The 15861-nt window shown below is 34.2% G+C and overlaps 1 protein-coding gene and 1 non-coding gene across 3 annotated transcripts in view; one reads left to right on the top strand and one right to left on the bottom strand.

The window, feature by feature from the left end:
- The window catches only part of LOC141485055 (uncharacterized), a 143150-nt gene that overhangs the window by 36213 nt on the left and 91076 nt on the right, over positions 1-15861 (bottom strand). The gene's annotated exons all lie outside the window — the stretch shown is intronic.
- On the top strand, positions 11044-11150 carry LOC111516741 (U6 spliceosomal RNA). The gene has a single exon (XR_002723723.1). It is a non-coding gene; the product is annotated as a U6 spliceosomal RNA (small nuclear RNA).

The raw sequence follows: 15861 nt of genomic DNA, 5'->3' as shown, positions 1-15861 counted from the left end.
TGTCGTATTTCCAGACAACAAATATATCTTTAACAATTGTATTGCTTTCTGTCCTAAGTAATCCATTTGGAGGCTAGTTTCGATGGAACTTAGTGGTCTCTTCATGACCACTTCATTCAGTTGCTCTGTAAAATCGACTTTCAAAAAAATGAATCCCTGAGAGGCATACACAGAATAACTCAGTTGTATCTTGTGTCATCAAATTCCTGATATGCCCTGAGGACTCCTTCAGAGGCAATGTGGTCTCTTTTGGCTCCTTCAAAGGATAATATTCCCAAGACATCTTGATGCAATGAAGATCCACTGATGAATTTCACTAGTTAGGACTTCCATTGCCTACTATATAAAATGATTTGAAATCCCTGAAACAACTAAAAACGAAGAACTGAAAATGAATAGCTGAAAATAAGAATTATATTGACCAAAATAAACCTGAAATGAAATAATAGTGAAATAAAATACAAGTAAAAATAGAAAGAAAATAAAAATAAAAAGTGGAGCGATTCCAAGTCACGTTAGTTCACGACGTTTCGATTGTTAGTATCTACAATCGTCTTCGGATGATGACTGGACTGATTCCTTCGAGAGATGACTATTTATAGGTCGTTCGAGTACTTTCACTTATCCCCGCTTTCCATTTTCCGCTTCACTGGTTCCGTGGGAGATGACCGTTTTGGCGGGAGTTTGCCATTTTTCGCTTGATGATGGGTTTCCATATGTTGCGTATTTCTACGCTGGCTTGACTGAATACGTTGTTGAACAACATGTATGCGGCTTCTTTGAATTTTCTCCTAAACCAATGTTCCTCTCTATGCAAGATCTCAGCTTGGGACCACTCGATGTTGTGTTGATGGGTCCAAATATGGTCTGCTATTCCTGATTTGCTGGTTTCTCCTAGCTGTGTGTATTTCTTGTGCTCGGCAATGCGAACATTCAATGGCCTCTTAGTTTCACCAATAAAGGATTTTTCGCACTCACAGGGTATCCGGTAAATGCAATTCTTGGATTCGCAGTCCGCGTTTGGTGGCCTGGTTTTCGTGAGGCTGCTACGGATAGTGTTACCGGATCTGAAGCAGGTTCTGATGTTGTACTTGGAACCAATTCTTCTTATCCTCTCCGATAATCCTCTGATGTAGGGAAGTGCAAGCACTGGTTGTGACGGCTTCTCTTCCTTGCGAGGCTCCTGCTGTCTTCTAGCCAAAGTCTTTTCTACCATCGCTTTGGTGTAGCCATTCCGTTGTAGATCATTTTTGATGATGTCTAGTTCCTTCTCGAGATCTTCCTTCGTATTGCACAGCCCAAAAGCAAGGTCTAATAGAGTCTTGATGATTCCTCTTTTAGTCGATTGATGGTGGTTGGATTCGTGGTTCAGATACTGTCTCGTATGAGTGGGTTTTCGGTATACAGATGTTTCCCACTAAGTGTCGGTCCTCTTCACCAAAACGTCTAAGAATGGCAATTCGTTGTGGATTTCCTTCTCCATTGTGAAATTGATGGAAGGTCTCACGCTGTTGATGTGTTTCAGGAAGGCGTCTAGCTCAGTATTCCCATGGTTCCATATTATGAAGGTGTCGTCAACATATCTCAACCAGACTCGAGATTTCTTGTGGGCTTCTTCAATGGCCGGAGTTTCAAACCACTCCATATATATGTTGGCTATGACTGGTGAAAGTGGCGATCCCATTGGTAGTCCCTCATCTTGTGTAAAGAATTCGTCCTTCAGTTGGAAATAAAAGTTTCGTACACAGCATCCTAGTAATTCCATGATTACTTCTATAGGTAGATTCGTTCTCTCTTTCAGGTTCCCGTCTTCGGATAGCTTTCTCTGTATGATTTGGAGTGCTTCTTTGACCGGAACGTTGGTGTTAAGGCTTTCCACGTCGAAACTAATTAGTTGATGTTCCTGTGTGACCTCAATTGACCCTAGTAGTTCGACAAAATGCTTTGAATTCTTCACAAAAGACGATGTTTTTCCTTGTACCGGTTGTATTAAGGGAAGTAAAAATCTAGACAAGTTTTGAGTAGCCGAATCTCTGGAGCTGATGATCGGTCTAAGCGGAACGTCCTTCTTGTGGATTTTGGGTAGTCCATACAAGTGACGGGGCTTACTGTGGTTCGGTGTTAGCGATGATCTTTCCTTGTCCGAAAAATAGACTTGGTGTTTTTTCAAAATCTGGTACAACTTTCTTTCGATTGATGCAGTAGGGTCCCGTACGATCTTTGTGTATCGTCCCTTCTGAAGAACCTGTTCGATCTTCTGTTCATAGAGGACGGTATCCATTACCACAGTAGCGTTTCCTTTATCTGCAGGTAGGATCTTCATGGTGTTGTCTCTACGTAGGCCGTTCAGATCAATCGACTAAAAGACGAATCATCAAGACTCTATTAGACCGTGCTTTTGGGCTTTGTAATACGAAGGAAGATCTCGAGAAGGAACTAGACATCATCAAAAATGATCTACAATGGAATGGCTACTCCAAAGCGATGGTAGAAAAGACTTTGGCCTCGCAAGGAAGAGAAGCCGTCACAACCAGTGCTTGCACTTCCCTACATCAGAGGATTATCGGAGAGGATAAGAAGAATTGGTTCCAAGACAACATCAGAACCTGCTTCAGATCCGGTAACACTATCCGTAGCAGCCTCACGAAAACCAGGCCACCAAACGCGAAATAGCAGACCATGTTTGGACCCATCAACACAACATCGAGTGGTCCCAAGCTGAGATCTTGCACAGAGAGGAACATTGGTTTAGGAGAAAATTCAAGGAAGCCGCATACATGTTGTTCAACAACGTATTCAGCCAAGCCAGCGTAGAAATACGCAATATATGGAAACCCATCATCAAGCGAAAAATGGCAAACTCCCGCCAAAACGGTCATCTCCCACGGAACCAGTGAAGCGGAAAATGGAAAGCGGGGATAAGTGAAAGTACTCGAACGACCTATAAATAGTCATCTCTCGGAGGAATCAGTCCAGTCATCACCCGAAGACGTTTGTAGATACTAACAATCGAAACGTCGTGAACTAACGTGACTTGGAATCGCTCCACTTTTTATTTTTATTTTCTTTCTATTTTTACTTGTATTTTATCTCACTATTATTTCATTTCAGGTTTATTTTGGTTAATATAATTCTTATTTTCAGCTATTCATTTTTAATTTTTTTTTTAGTTGTTTCAGGGATTTCAAATTATTTTATATAGTAGACAATGGAAGTCCGAACTAGTGGAATTCATCATGAAACATTGTCAATCACCTTCAAACAAAAGATCCACTGAATTCAGACCGAATATTCGGAGCCTCCGAACATATCTGATCACAATCACCTGATTGTTAGATAAGGCAATATTGTAAAATTTATTTAAGACTAGTAGATAGGGCAACATGCAAAATTAATTTGGAACAATCAGGACGCAGGTACCTAGCAAAGATATCTAGGGTATAAATAAGGAAAATATTGTATGAAACTTTGTTTATTCTTCCTTTCAAAGATGATCACATGATGATTGAAACACGTGTTAGGTTTAAAAAATAACGGCTTGGTGTTGGGAATAAATTCCAGTAATATTCATTACTAAACCAAAAGATCCAAATTGTGTATCACAAGTATGAATAATTGTGTAAAAGACAACCAGATAGTAATAAAAAAAATCAATTGCACCACAAACATTATTTGAAAGAACCAAAAATTTTCTGAGGAAAGTACAACGGCAACTATTTTTTCAAATAAATGAAGAATATTACTGCCTGTACCAAAACAACCTGCCTGGAGGCAAATAAATAACTCTTGAGATTCTCAGGCTATTTGGGCAGCGATTACGTGGAGTAGCGTTACCATCTCTTGACGAAAGATTTGCAGTTTACTTATTTTGTCTAGGGGCAGAATTTGCGTCTTGGGGACGTCTGCAAGTGTTTGGATTATTGAATACCTGCGGATTCAATCATTGCACCTAAATACTACAACTTCAAACGACTATTTCAACTCCGGGAACTGCTCACGGGTGTTCATAAATAACGTTGTCAGGTAGGAAACGATGGCGTATTTGTGTCCATTTGAGGCTCAGAGATCGTAAGGAACTCCTGGAGGCTCGCAGTTTCCCTTAACGTTATTTCTGTCAGCTATAGTTCATGACAGGGATTAACAATAATTCCGTTTCATTGCAGATGAAAAAATACTGAGGATTTCGATTTTACAGGAAATACATTATGTCATTGCTTGAGGGCATGTGGGTCAGTCTTTCCCACTGAGTTTTCAGCAATACCATACAGATATGCACTGGTCTCGACAGCCGTAGTACCATATTTCTTTCCTGATCATTGAATTCATTATTTTCCAAGAAACCAAAAAAAACAGCATCTAGGACGGCTCAAGAAACCGAGACAACAGTCAGTTTCACTTCAAATATCGAAACAGAATCACAGAGATGAAAAAGTGAATGATAACCTCACCACAACAAAACAACCAGCTGACCCAACACACTTCAAGTGGCATTCCTGAGACGAAATATTCCGTAATAGTACCCATACGAGTCACCAGCTATTACGATATGACAGTAAATAAAAATTATCTTGAACCCGTAAATTATTTCGGCATAAAATTAACACTCCGCTGAAAAAAAATCAGGGTCATGTTGCAACAGTCAGGCGCCAAATAGCTCGAATCAAAATCGAAACTGGTTGCGGTACCTTGCTAAGGTCCTCGGCAACACTTTGGCACCATTTGTTGCGTCACTGTGGTGAATAAACGACCTTCTAAGGACGTTGAATAGTAGGCGCAGACACTTTTATGGCGGTTCATTTGTGTTTACAAACAATATCTCATTGTCACATATGTATTTTAACCCAAATATTCAAAACAACGTGTTGAAATAGTTTCCATACTGGAAAATCGTTGAAATATAGAGAACATGTTAGAATTCAGAAATACGGTCATTCTGAGAGGTTTTGAATCTGAATCCGACCAAATTTCGGCCAGATAATAGTAATGATAAATCATGCTGACAGTAAGTTTCAGACAAAACCAGGATAAAGTCCTCCCAAAACAACTACTTTCATATAAACAATGAATTACAGGAAAGAAAAATTATTTCGAAACGAATACTTTTCAAAAAACAACACTGAATTATACACCAAAACACTTTTTTCCACTCAGTTTGTATTCCAAACATTCGTTATGGAGTTGAATCAGATATCATTCACAGAATTCCTGCAAACTATACTGAATAAAAGGTAAAAATTTCACTTACATGGACCAATGTCATCTTCACTGGTAGACATCGATATTTCGACGTAAAACACTTGCCTTTGGGTTTTTCAGTACCAATCCGGATAACATTAAAAGAAAAAACACACAATTCGTTCATAAATTACGGCTTCAAGTCACGGAATGAGTTTGATCTATTAATTTCATCGATGGCATCCTGATGACATTCACTCGCTTATTTGATTAACTCCCAGCCAAAGGAATCTTATTCAAATTGAAATGCGATGTAGTTGGTAGACTCGTCAATCAGTCCAAGCCAATTTTTTTTCAGAGAAGATGTATTCAATGATATATTGAGTGATTTTGTAATTCTGGAATATTTCAGGGTTACTTGCAAAATTCCTCATAGACTTGATATTGTGTGACTCCGGCTCATTCCACCATCTGCAACTTCCGTATTTTCATACACTGTTTCAACAACTCTGTGGATACTAATGGCACCTATTCTAAACAATCTATAATTAGAAGATATAATCGAATCAGCAATTAATAATACGTTGTGTCACGTCCTCTCCAGTAGCGGAGAAAGAAACCTAATATGCATCCTAACAGAACACTGTAATCTCGAACCTTGAACAGCATAGTCAGTGAATCTTGACGAAGGTATTTCCCAATAATTTGCGAATTCATGTGTGTTTCTTCATTTCTTCATGAGTTAGAAGTATCCAGAGCGAATCAGCGAATGTCGTGAAAAGAGAAACCGATCTCGTGAGAAATCTGATTAATTTGTATTGCCACATCCATTTCATTATGGTTTTGGGGTGTCACTGATGAAACGTAACAGACAATAAGGCGAGGCTTCTTATAAATAGATATAGCAATGTTTATGAAGACAATTGTTATCGGTATGAAATTTTACTTTTCATTGAAAAGATTTATCACACTCAGAAATTATTGAAAGGGATATATTTTTAGAAGCGATCATTTATATTAAAACAAGAAATGTGCTAAAATTTTCAGAGGAAGAAAGAACACCTTCTTTATATTATAGATGTGTAGCTCATGCTAAGAAGTTACTTTCTTCCTTACTTTGGAAGATTTTACACATTTTTTTTTGTGTTAAGGTGGAGAAGTGGAAGCTAATGAGCTTTTACCAAGAAATTATTATTTCTTGAAATAGACCAATTTTCTATTATTTATTATCTATCATGTTTTTTCAGTATTTCAGATGCTTTCGATTTCTTTTTCTGATATGAACAAATTGTTCACTTTGAAAGATTGTTATATTAGTCTAGCTCATAGTTGAAAATGATGAAAAATAGAGATACGTGCAATGACACATTCGATCCGGAATGATATCTAGAAAAATGTGTTAAATCAGTTTTTTGGCACATGAAAATTTGCAAAATTTGTAAAAAAATTAAGTTGTAAAAGAAGGGTATTTAGGTTTTTGCAAATATTTCAAAAATTATGAGGAATTAGAATGTTTGAAAGGAGTTCCTTGAAGAAAAGGAAATTTTAAAAGGAAGTTTCATCTACCGAAACTCTATATGTCTATAATTCATAATTTGGGGATGCTGATGCGGCATTCAAAGCTAGTACTTCATAAAAATAATTTTTTTCAACCATTGAATATCAATTTGAAAATTCATAGAAATTAGGGTGTATTCTGAACACTATAAAGAATTGATTCTCGTTAGGGAAACATTTCAAAGTGAATTATTGAAAAAGCTAGGTAATTATCAATAAACAATAGTTTACTTGACTTTTCAAAAATATTTCGCTTCCTGGAGCTCTTTTTATCAGTGTACTCAATGAGATCACGTTATGAAATTCAATACTTCGTTTATTATAATTTTATAGTAACAAAAAATGAATAATCAACATAGTGTTACATTTTTTTACATCCATTATGATATTTTCATTTTTCTATCAAAGACATTCAATAAACAAATGCACTTTGTGAATGTTAAAAAAATCATCATTGTGTTGTCTTCATAATATAATAATTTCCCAAAAAAATATTTTTCTTAACAATTTTTGATTTTCTATAATCAATTTTTTAAATTCCAAATGTTCAAATAATTAGTTCAGAATTTTTTTTCTGTTTCAAAATCATAATCGATATTCCTCTATAATTATCAACTGAACATTTTGATAAAATACATTTTTTTCCAAACTGATGAAAATTTAGAAAACAAACATACATTCCAAACTTTCGAAAAAAATTGATATAACTTTGAAACTATTCAAAATATTTTATAAAAATATACTTTAAATACTTTCAATGAAAAACTGATAGATTTTTCAAATTAGCTCTTCAGCAAATTTGTATAACAGCTACAAATTTGATTAATTGTTATTTGAAATTGTTTATAAAAAAAAGGCATTTTTGACATTTTTTTGTTATTGCTCCACTTCTAGCATGATAAATAACGCAAATACCTTTTAGAAAATGTCGTTGATAATGAAACACTGTTTTTATTATTATTTGTAACTAACGTTACTGCAGTTTCGTCCTTCACTAACATTTTCAATCTTATACAATAAACTGTCCGAATAGGACGAAACTGCAGTAACGTTAGTTACAAATGAAAGTGGTAAAAAACATAGAAATTTTCATTTCTCTATTCATTATGATTTCCTACCACGTAGTAACGGCTACATCCATCAATTTATGATTTTATTATTATTGATATTTTTATCATTCATTTTGATTTTTGTAATTCAGGTTAAACAAATTTCCCTATTACTCATATTCGAAAAAATATTCCAAACCCTATTCGACCTCACACTATTTTCAAAAATAATAATGTGATTCATAACAATAGTTTGCGATTCAAATCAAAAGTAAATAAAATTATCACAAATATAACCGAATAATAGTGGAAAATTTGAACATGAAAATTTGGGACAAATTGCAAGAAAATAAATGAATAGATGAATGACCACATTATTTTCAGATGAACAACTGCATCGATAGTAGATTGAATCATTAAACGATTTTTTTCTAATACTCACATAGTCTATTTGTTCATAAGCAATTGTCTTCTTTAAATACAAAAATACGTCTTTTATTTATTTATTGTTACTATAAAAAATTATAATAAACAAAATATTAAAATTTTTCAAATTTTATTAACGTGATCTTATCATGTACATGGATAAAAAGACCTCTACCTAGCAAAACACTTTTGAAAAATTATTCAATCATTTTTTGTGGTTTTTAATGGAGACGCTAGTCAGGTGAAATGTTGTCAATTAATAATTATTTAGTGATTGATACAACCTTCTTCTTTTTCAGTGCGGTCAATGGACTTAGGTCATTCTTGCCCTCCAAATTTGAGCTGCAGTCCTCGTGGTTCTGGTTACCTTTCAGTGGAAGAGCTTTATGAAGTAAGAGCCGAATCGATCCTTCTACAAAACCCTTCATCACTTAAAACAATCGATTGCAGCTTGAGAAATGGTTCTGATACAGATTCTGTGGAAAAAGTTCTTCCCTACGAATCAGTAGACAGTTGTTCTGAAAATGTTGAGGAGAAAATTGGATGAGATAATTAAGGAAACACTTGCTACATGAATAGCATTTCAGAAGTGTTGTTCATGACGAAGAATTTCAAAAACGAGGTTTCAACGATGAACGAGAATGTTTTCTACTTATTCACCAAACTCAAACAATTATTCATGCAGTTGCAGTTTCGTGAGAATGTACCATCTCTTCCATCAAGCGATTTCCTGGAGTCTTTGAAGGCCACTAGATACTCGTTAGGACAACAAGAGAATTGCTCCGAATTCTTGGAGTTCTTGGTGAATACTCTTCGTGAGCAAAAAATAGCAGAATCAATACTCCTGACCGTTCTGGATTGAATGATTCCATACAGTCTATCTCGTTTTGTGTTTGTAGATCTTTTGCTGGAAAAATCCTAACTTGTTTACTTCGTAGTAAATGTTCAAGAGGTAGCAAAAACGAATGTGATTTTCTGAAACTTCAACTAGCGTTTCCTAATATAACTGATAAACGGTCCGTGCAAAGTTTATTGTTAAATCATCTGAAAATGGAACTTTTAACGGGTGATCAACTGTATTGCCAAACATGCGTCAAACTGACTGACTATTATAAGAAAACAAGTATAGCTGAGACACCAGTCAATCTAGTAATAACACTGATGATCTTCAAATAAGACTCAACCTCCTACGGAAGCAAAAAACTCTTTCGAAGGTTTGAAATAGATGAACATTTCAATCTAGCAGATCACTATTATAATATTCATGCAGTCATCGTTCACTTTGGTTCTGGCGTTGAATCTGGCCATCATTACCCATTGGTCAAAGACGAAACATACTGGTTTAAATTTGACGATAGTCGTGTCACTAAGTGTTCTGGCGATGTCTTGAATTCATTGGAGCCTCTGGAGATACCCTACATTTTGTTTTTCGAAAGAGAGGACATTGGCTGCAGCTGCAGGATTTTCAGGATTTTGCTACAGCTGAAAAAGCAAATGCGTCACTGGAATCAATGAAGTCGCCCCGGAGCGGCAATTAATTTTTGTTGTTTCATAATTTCATGATTTGTATTACTTTCTTATAAATATTACACTCCTTTTCAATTCAATGTGCATATTACTCAGCTTTTTCCATAATTCACTTTAATTTTTTTTCTGACGACAATCGATTTTCTATAGTATTCAGAATACACCCTTATCCTTATTGATTTGTAATGGATTAATATCAAAATTATAAGTGATAGAGATGGAGGTGAAATTTCTTCCGCTGCAGGGATCTTCTTTTTTCTCAATTCTTTACACTTATTGAAATATTTCCGAAAATCATTTTTCACATCCTAAATTTTTCAATTTTATATATGCTGAAAAAGAGTTTTAGCTCATTTTCACGATATCATCACGTGTTGATCCCACACACCAGCACATACCAATATGACCAACAAAACTTTTCCCAACTTTCACTGAGAATGAGCAATCTTGCATGAACTGGAAGGACCTTGAAGCAACATCTCATTCTTTCGTTTTGTCATCAGCAGACTTTGATATGCGTGCCACAGATCGATGTTACGTAAGTCGATGTTCGACAGCTGGTTAGTTTAATACTTTTAATAAACGGTAAATTATTGAATGCTGCGTGACGATTATACCAGGTATAGTCGATACATTTTCATGAGCTGACGAATATTTAGAATATATCTCTACAATTAATGTGGGGCAATACTTTTTTCTATACCAGGGGACGCCGATAAAGGATAAAGAAAACAAATACAGAAGTCAACAACAATATTACAAAATAGTGCATGTATCCATTTTGAACTTATGAACTTTTGTGAGGGTTAAATTGGTTCACCAATTACTTATTACATCCAGGTAAAATATCAAAACTATTGACTATAACTCACTATTGAGGACCGGGATGATAAAAAGTTGTTCCTTCAAATAAACTAGTCATTTTATCAATTTTCTACACATACAATTAAGTTTGAAGAACCTTTTTTTTCATTCAACATCCCCATCTCAACCATTGAATAAACATATATCTTTATACTTATCTTCATACTATGTCCCAACACTTCAGATAGTGTTACTACTGACAGACAGATGTCGCCACAAATAGAAGCAATGCTTGGTTATGTTGGTTGTTTAATTTCTAATAAAAAGTTTTTGCTTTACGTCAATCAAATTGAACTGCATTGAATACATTGTTTTAAAAAACTTTTGAAAATGTAATCGATGAAAAATAACCAAAGATACTTTCAAATATTGATCAATTGTTACATCTTGCCGATAGTAACTCAGACAGATTACCTATATATACCTGAACTGAAAGTATTCTTGTGTACTCGCTTCGGCGGTACATATACTAAAATTGGAACGATACAGAGAAGATTAGCATGGCCCCTGCGCAAGGATGACACGCAAAATCGTGAAGCGTTCCACATTTTTTAAATATTTTGATATTTGTCAGATTTGTTTTTTACATGGAAACAAGTATTTTTCAGAGGGGTTTTGGAGAATTTATATATATGAAGTATAAAGTATGAAAAAATTATGAATGAAAAATTTTTACCAAAAATAAGTTTTCATTATTGATAATATTTTTTTATTCACATACATTAAATAACTAATTAGAAAAAATAATCTTCTAAAAATTATTATGTTTCTCAACACACATTTTTTTAAATTTTGATACCTATATATCAGATTGTTTTTTCCATGAAAAAAGTATTTTTCGAAAGGATTTTAAGGAATTTTCTGAAAGTTGTATAAAAAAATTGTGATTGAAAAAATTTTCAACAAAAATAAGTTTTAATTGTTTTTTCATTTACATACTTCAAATTACTATTTAGAAAAAAAGTTTTACTGAAAATAATTAATTGTGTTTCTCAACACGATTAAAAAAAATGTTCTATACATAACTCAATTGTATATTGAGGAAAAAATTTGTAACAAACAATTTAGAATTTAGGAACAGCTATATGCAATAAAATGAAAAAAATTCCAAAAATAATTATGAACAGTTACAATAGTTACTTCAAAAGTTCGAAAGGTACCTGTCAGATTGTTTTCTTCATGAAAAAAGTAGTTTTCAAATAGAATTTGGGGGATTTTCTGATGGTTCTATGAAAAAAATTGAAAAATTTTCACTAAAAATGTTAAATTTCTATACTTACTCTAAATAACTGATTGAGAAAAACATTTCTTCTAAAAATCATTGATTGTGTTTTACAACACCATTAAAAAAATTGTTCTATCCATAATTCAATTGTATATCAAGGTAAAGAAATTGTTAAAACAATTTAGGGTTATTCTTTCAATATTTTTCTGGAAGTTGGAACAGCTATATGTATCAAAATAAAGAAATCATGATTATAAATGATTACCTTATTCAAAATATCGATGTATCTTGAATGTCCATCATTGTATCTCTAACTGTTTAAAAGTTACACCCGTTTGTTACACAACTAATCACGTAGCTGCTGTCGTGTTCTATCAAAACGTAATAAAAAACATGGATTTTGTTTATTTTGTAGCATATTGCAGTTCTTATTATTACATTCACTTTCAGGAAAAAAATTATAAGAATAATCCTTAATTCTTAATCATAATCAAATTATGGATAAGTTTTTTCAATAATGATTTTCCTAAGAATTTGTTTTTCTCAATTAATTACTTGAAGTATGTTTATTCAAAAAACCATTATCAACAATCGAAAAAATGTTAAAGAATTTTTTTTCATTGCAACAAAATTGTTTATAAAAGAACTTTGAAATTGAAAGATAAACCATAATTTTCCCCTCATTTCTCTATTATTTATGAAGTTTTTCATTTAAAAAAATTATAATGAACAAAATAAAAAACATTTCTGAACTTTCATTATATAATCTTCTCAAGAATGCGAAATTTCTTAAGGTTTTTATTTAAATTATTATTCAACATTTTATCAGAGCAGAGATCCGATAATAATTTATTACTCAACAGAAGCATAACTTTCAGTAGAAGCTTATTCTCTGAAATGTTAAAATAGATGCACGTAGCTATTTTGATGTCCTCTCTACTCTCGAATCTTAAAACCATACCGGCTTGCCGCACTAAGGCAGAAATCTTAGCCGCACAGATGCAGAAGGCTGTCATTCTTGGCTCACTGCGTTTGCTCAGGGCACATGAATCTCGGACCCAATGATCACTTACCCCACGGTGTGGGGAGTGGTCATTGGTTAATAATGCTGGCGCGTCCTCCCGAATGTATCGGGGCTTCGGGGGATAGAGCCTGACCAACGCACACTACGGTGGAAAAAAAAATATCCATATACAAGCTAATAAGCCTGATGTAGTCCTTCTGGACCACCAGAGCAAGACGATATTTGTCATGGAGTTTTCTGCTCCTGACGTGACGAATATCGTCCGAAAAGAGGAGGAAAAACGGATGAAATATGGAGATTTTCTCTTCGAACTCCGCAGACTCTATCCAGATCACTCTGTCAAGAAGGTTGTTCTGATTATTGGAGTCCTTGGTGGAATGATGTCCTCTCTACTCTCGAATCTTAAAATCATTCCGTCTTGCCGCACTATGGCAGAAATAAATATTTTTATTGCATCGATATATTCGATATTTCATAAACTAGAACTCACGATTTGATCCACACAAACTTTATTTGAAAAATAAATCATATGTTCTGCTAACACTGTAGCTTCATCAACAGTGATTTGAATCCTACAAGTTGCTTCTTGCGCTAATATTCATATACTCCAGGTAACTACAATTTGGACTACCTCCATCAAATTACCTAAACCTATACAATTCTCATATACCTGAGGTACCTCTTCAATTATGATTACCTGAAGCATATTGCCTCACTTCTACATCAATAATAATATATTATACTTCCTCATGTTTTTTATGAAAACAAGTTCAATAATTGTGATCTATTCAAATCCAGTTGGTCACTCATTAAAATATTTGAATTTTAAAGTTTGATAATTTCCATTGCTTCCAAATAAATCAGTTCCAAACTTTTATTTTCTATGTGTAAAATTTCGAACTCTTCCTTAATGATATGATTTTCTTCTGAAAGATGATTTGAATATGTTGAACTTGTTTTTTTATTTACATAGATCATATGATGTCCTGGACTCGATTCTTAAATGTTCTGCCAGTTTGACCAATACATGTCTACACTTTAATTTATATACTCCTGATTTTTCGAATTTGGATATTTTTCTTAATTATTTTTAACTAGCTGTCCCAACTTACTTGTTCTATGTGCAATTTTAATATCTCGTTTCCTCAAAAATGAAGCCACTTTTACCGTTGTTGTCCAAAATACGTTGAAGCTCTATAATTTTGATCATCTAACTCATCAATTAGAAAAACATCTCGAATCGCTTTTGCGTAGAATTTTTTTGATAGTATTTTGTTTATTAATTCGGATTTAAACCCATTGTTTACTGCAATTAGCTTGATGATATCAAGTTCTTTATTAAAATCATCTATTGAAAGAGGAACATTGACTAATCTGTGAATCATGCTATTATAAGCTGCTACTTTGTGTTGATATGGATGGGTAGAATCGTAATGTATAGTAATATCCATATAGAACGGTTTGTGATATATTGAAAAATCATGTTTGTTGTTCATTCTAGTAATTGTTAAGTCCAAGAAATTGATTGAGTTGTTTGCTTCTAGAATAGTGAATTTAATGTTTTCATGAATTTTGTTAATATCCCTATGAAAAGTATCTAATTGTCTCTTAGTATCCGTAAAATATACCACATATCTATGCCAATACAAGAAATTCTCAATCAAAGGATGTTTAAAAATCGATTTCTCTAGGTTGTCCATGAAAATTTCTGCAAGTAAGTGGCACACACGCCGACCGGTGATCGTCGCCGGTAAAATACCGGTGAGCAGCCGTCCACTGCCACTGTATCGCCGGCAGTACCGGGAAGTAGTGGCGTATATGACTAAATACACTCTTGGATACTCACCGGTTTTTAACCGACCATTCCAGTCTCGACTGCTCGGTGAAATTGTAGCTACTACGTATTAACTTAGTTTCAGTAGTGCGTGCTAATTACGATTTCAATGGGTGACCGGTAAAAATCCGGTGAGTCTGCAAGCACCCGCTACCAAAATATTGCCCGATTTTATACTGGCCGTCCTAAATCGGTGTGTGTGCAACTAGCGTAACGGATTTCCCATAATTAAACCTTCTGAAGAGGAATAAATATTGTTGTTGAACTGAAAATAATTTTTGATAGAGGTAGTCCTAATTGTAGTTACCTGTGGTATATAAATTTTAGCGTAAGAAGCAACTTGTAGTATTCAAACAACTGTTGAAGAAGCTACTGTGTTAGCTAAACATGTCGGGATATATTTTTCAAGTTGGAGATCAAATCGTGAGTTGCAGTTCATGAAATTAGTATGGATCTTCATCATGTAACGCTAAATGCACACACACCGATTTTGGACGGCCGATTTTATACCGGTCGTCCAAATTCCAATAGTGAACCACGTGTGGGTACGGGACCTGGCACACACGCCGACCGGTGATCGGCGTCGATCACCGGTAGGTATGTGTCCCGTTCCTACATGTGGCTCACTATTGGAATTTGGACGACCGGTATAAAATCGGCCGTCCACAATCGGTGTGTGTGCAACTAGCGTAACGGCCGAATCAATCAGAGAAATATATTCGATATTCAATAATGTCAGAAACCGCTAAATTGGAAAAGACCTCTTAGATCACCTAATTAAAATTTTAACTACCAACTTGAGAATCATTTATGTTATCCAACAGAAATTACAATTGGAGATTCGAATGGAACACTAATAAAAATAACATAAATATCCAAAAATGTATTTCGAGAAATGAATAATCAGAATTCGAAGTGTATTGCACGATGTGAACGACTTTCATTTTCATTTTGTTCAGATGTTTTGTCCGTAAATGTAGGATAGTAGGCCAAGCGATCGTTGAAAGTGAAATCGGTTTATTCAAACAAGATAAACCTATTCGCGAATATGGTCGACCTAATATAAATAAGCTAATAAATGGGGTGTGCTGATTTGAAGTTGATTCAACATTTTCAGGCAATATTCGAATGATTTATTTCAACGGAAAAACAGATTTTAAACAGATTTTTTTAAACGAAA

Source organism: Leptinotarsa decemlineata, unplaced genomic scaffold (genome assembly GCF_025532065.1).
Source record: "Leptinotarsa decemlineata unplaced genomic scaffold, Ldec_3_MD MMD2_tig00026307_RagTag_RagTag, whole genome shotgun sequence".
Taxonomy (NCBI): Eukaryota; Metazoa; Arthropoda; class Insecta; order Coleoptera; family Chrysomelidae; genus Leptinotarsa; species Leptinotarsa decemlineata.
This window is presented reverse-complemented; position numbering and strand designations above follow the sequence as displayed.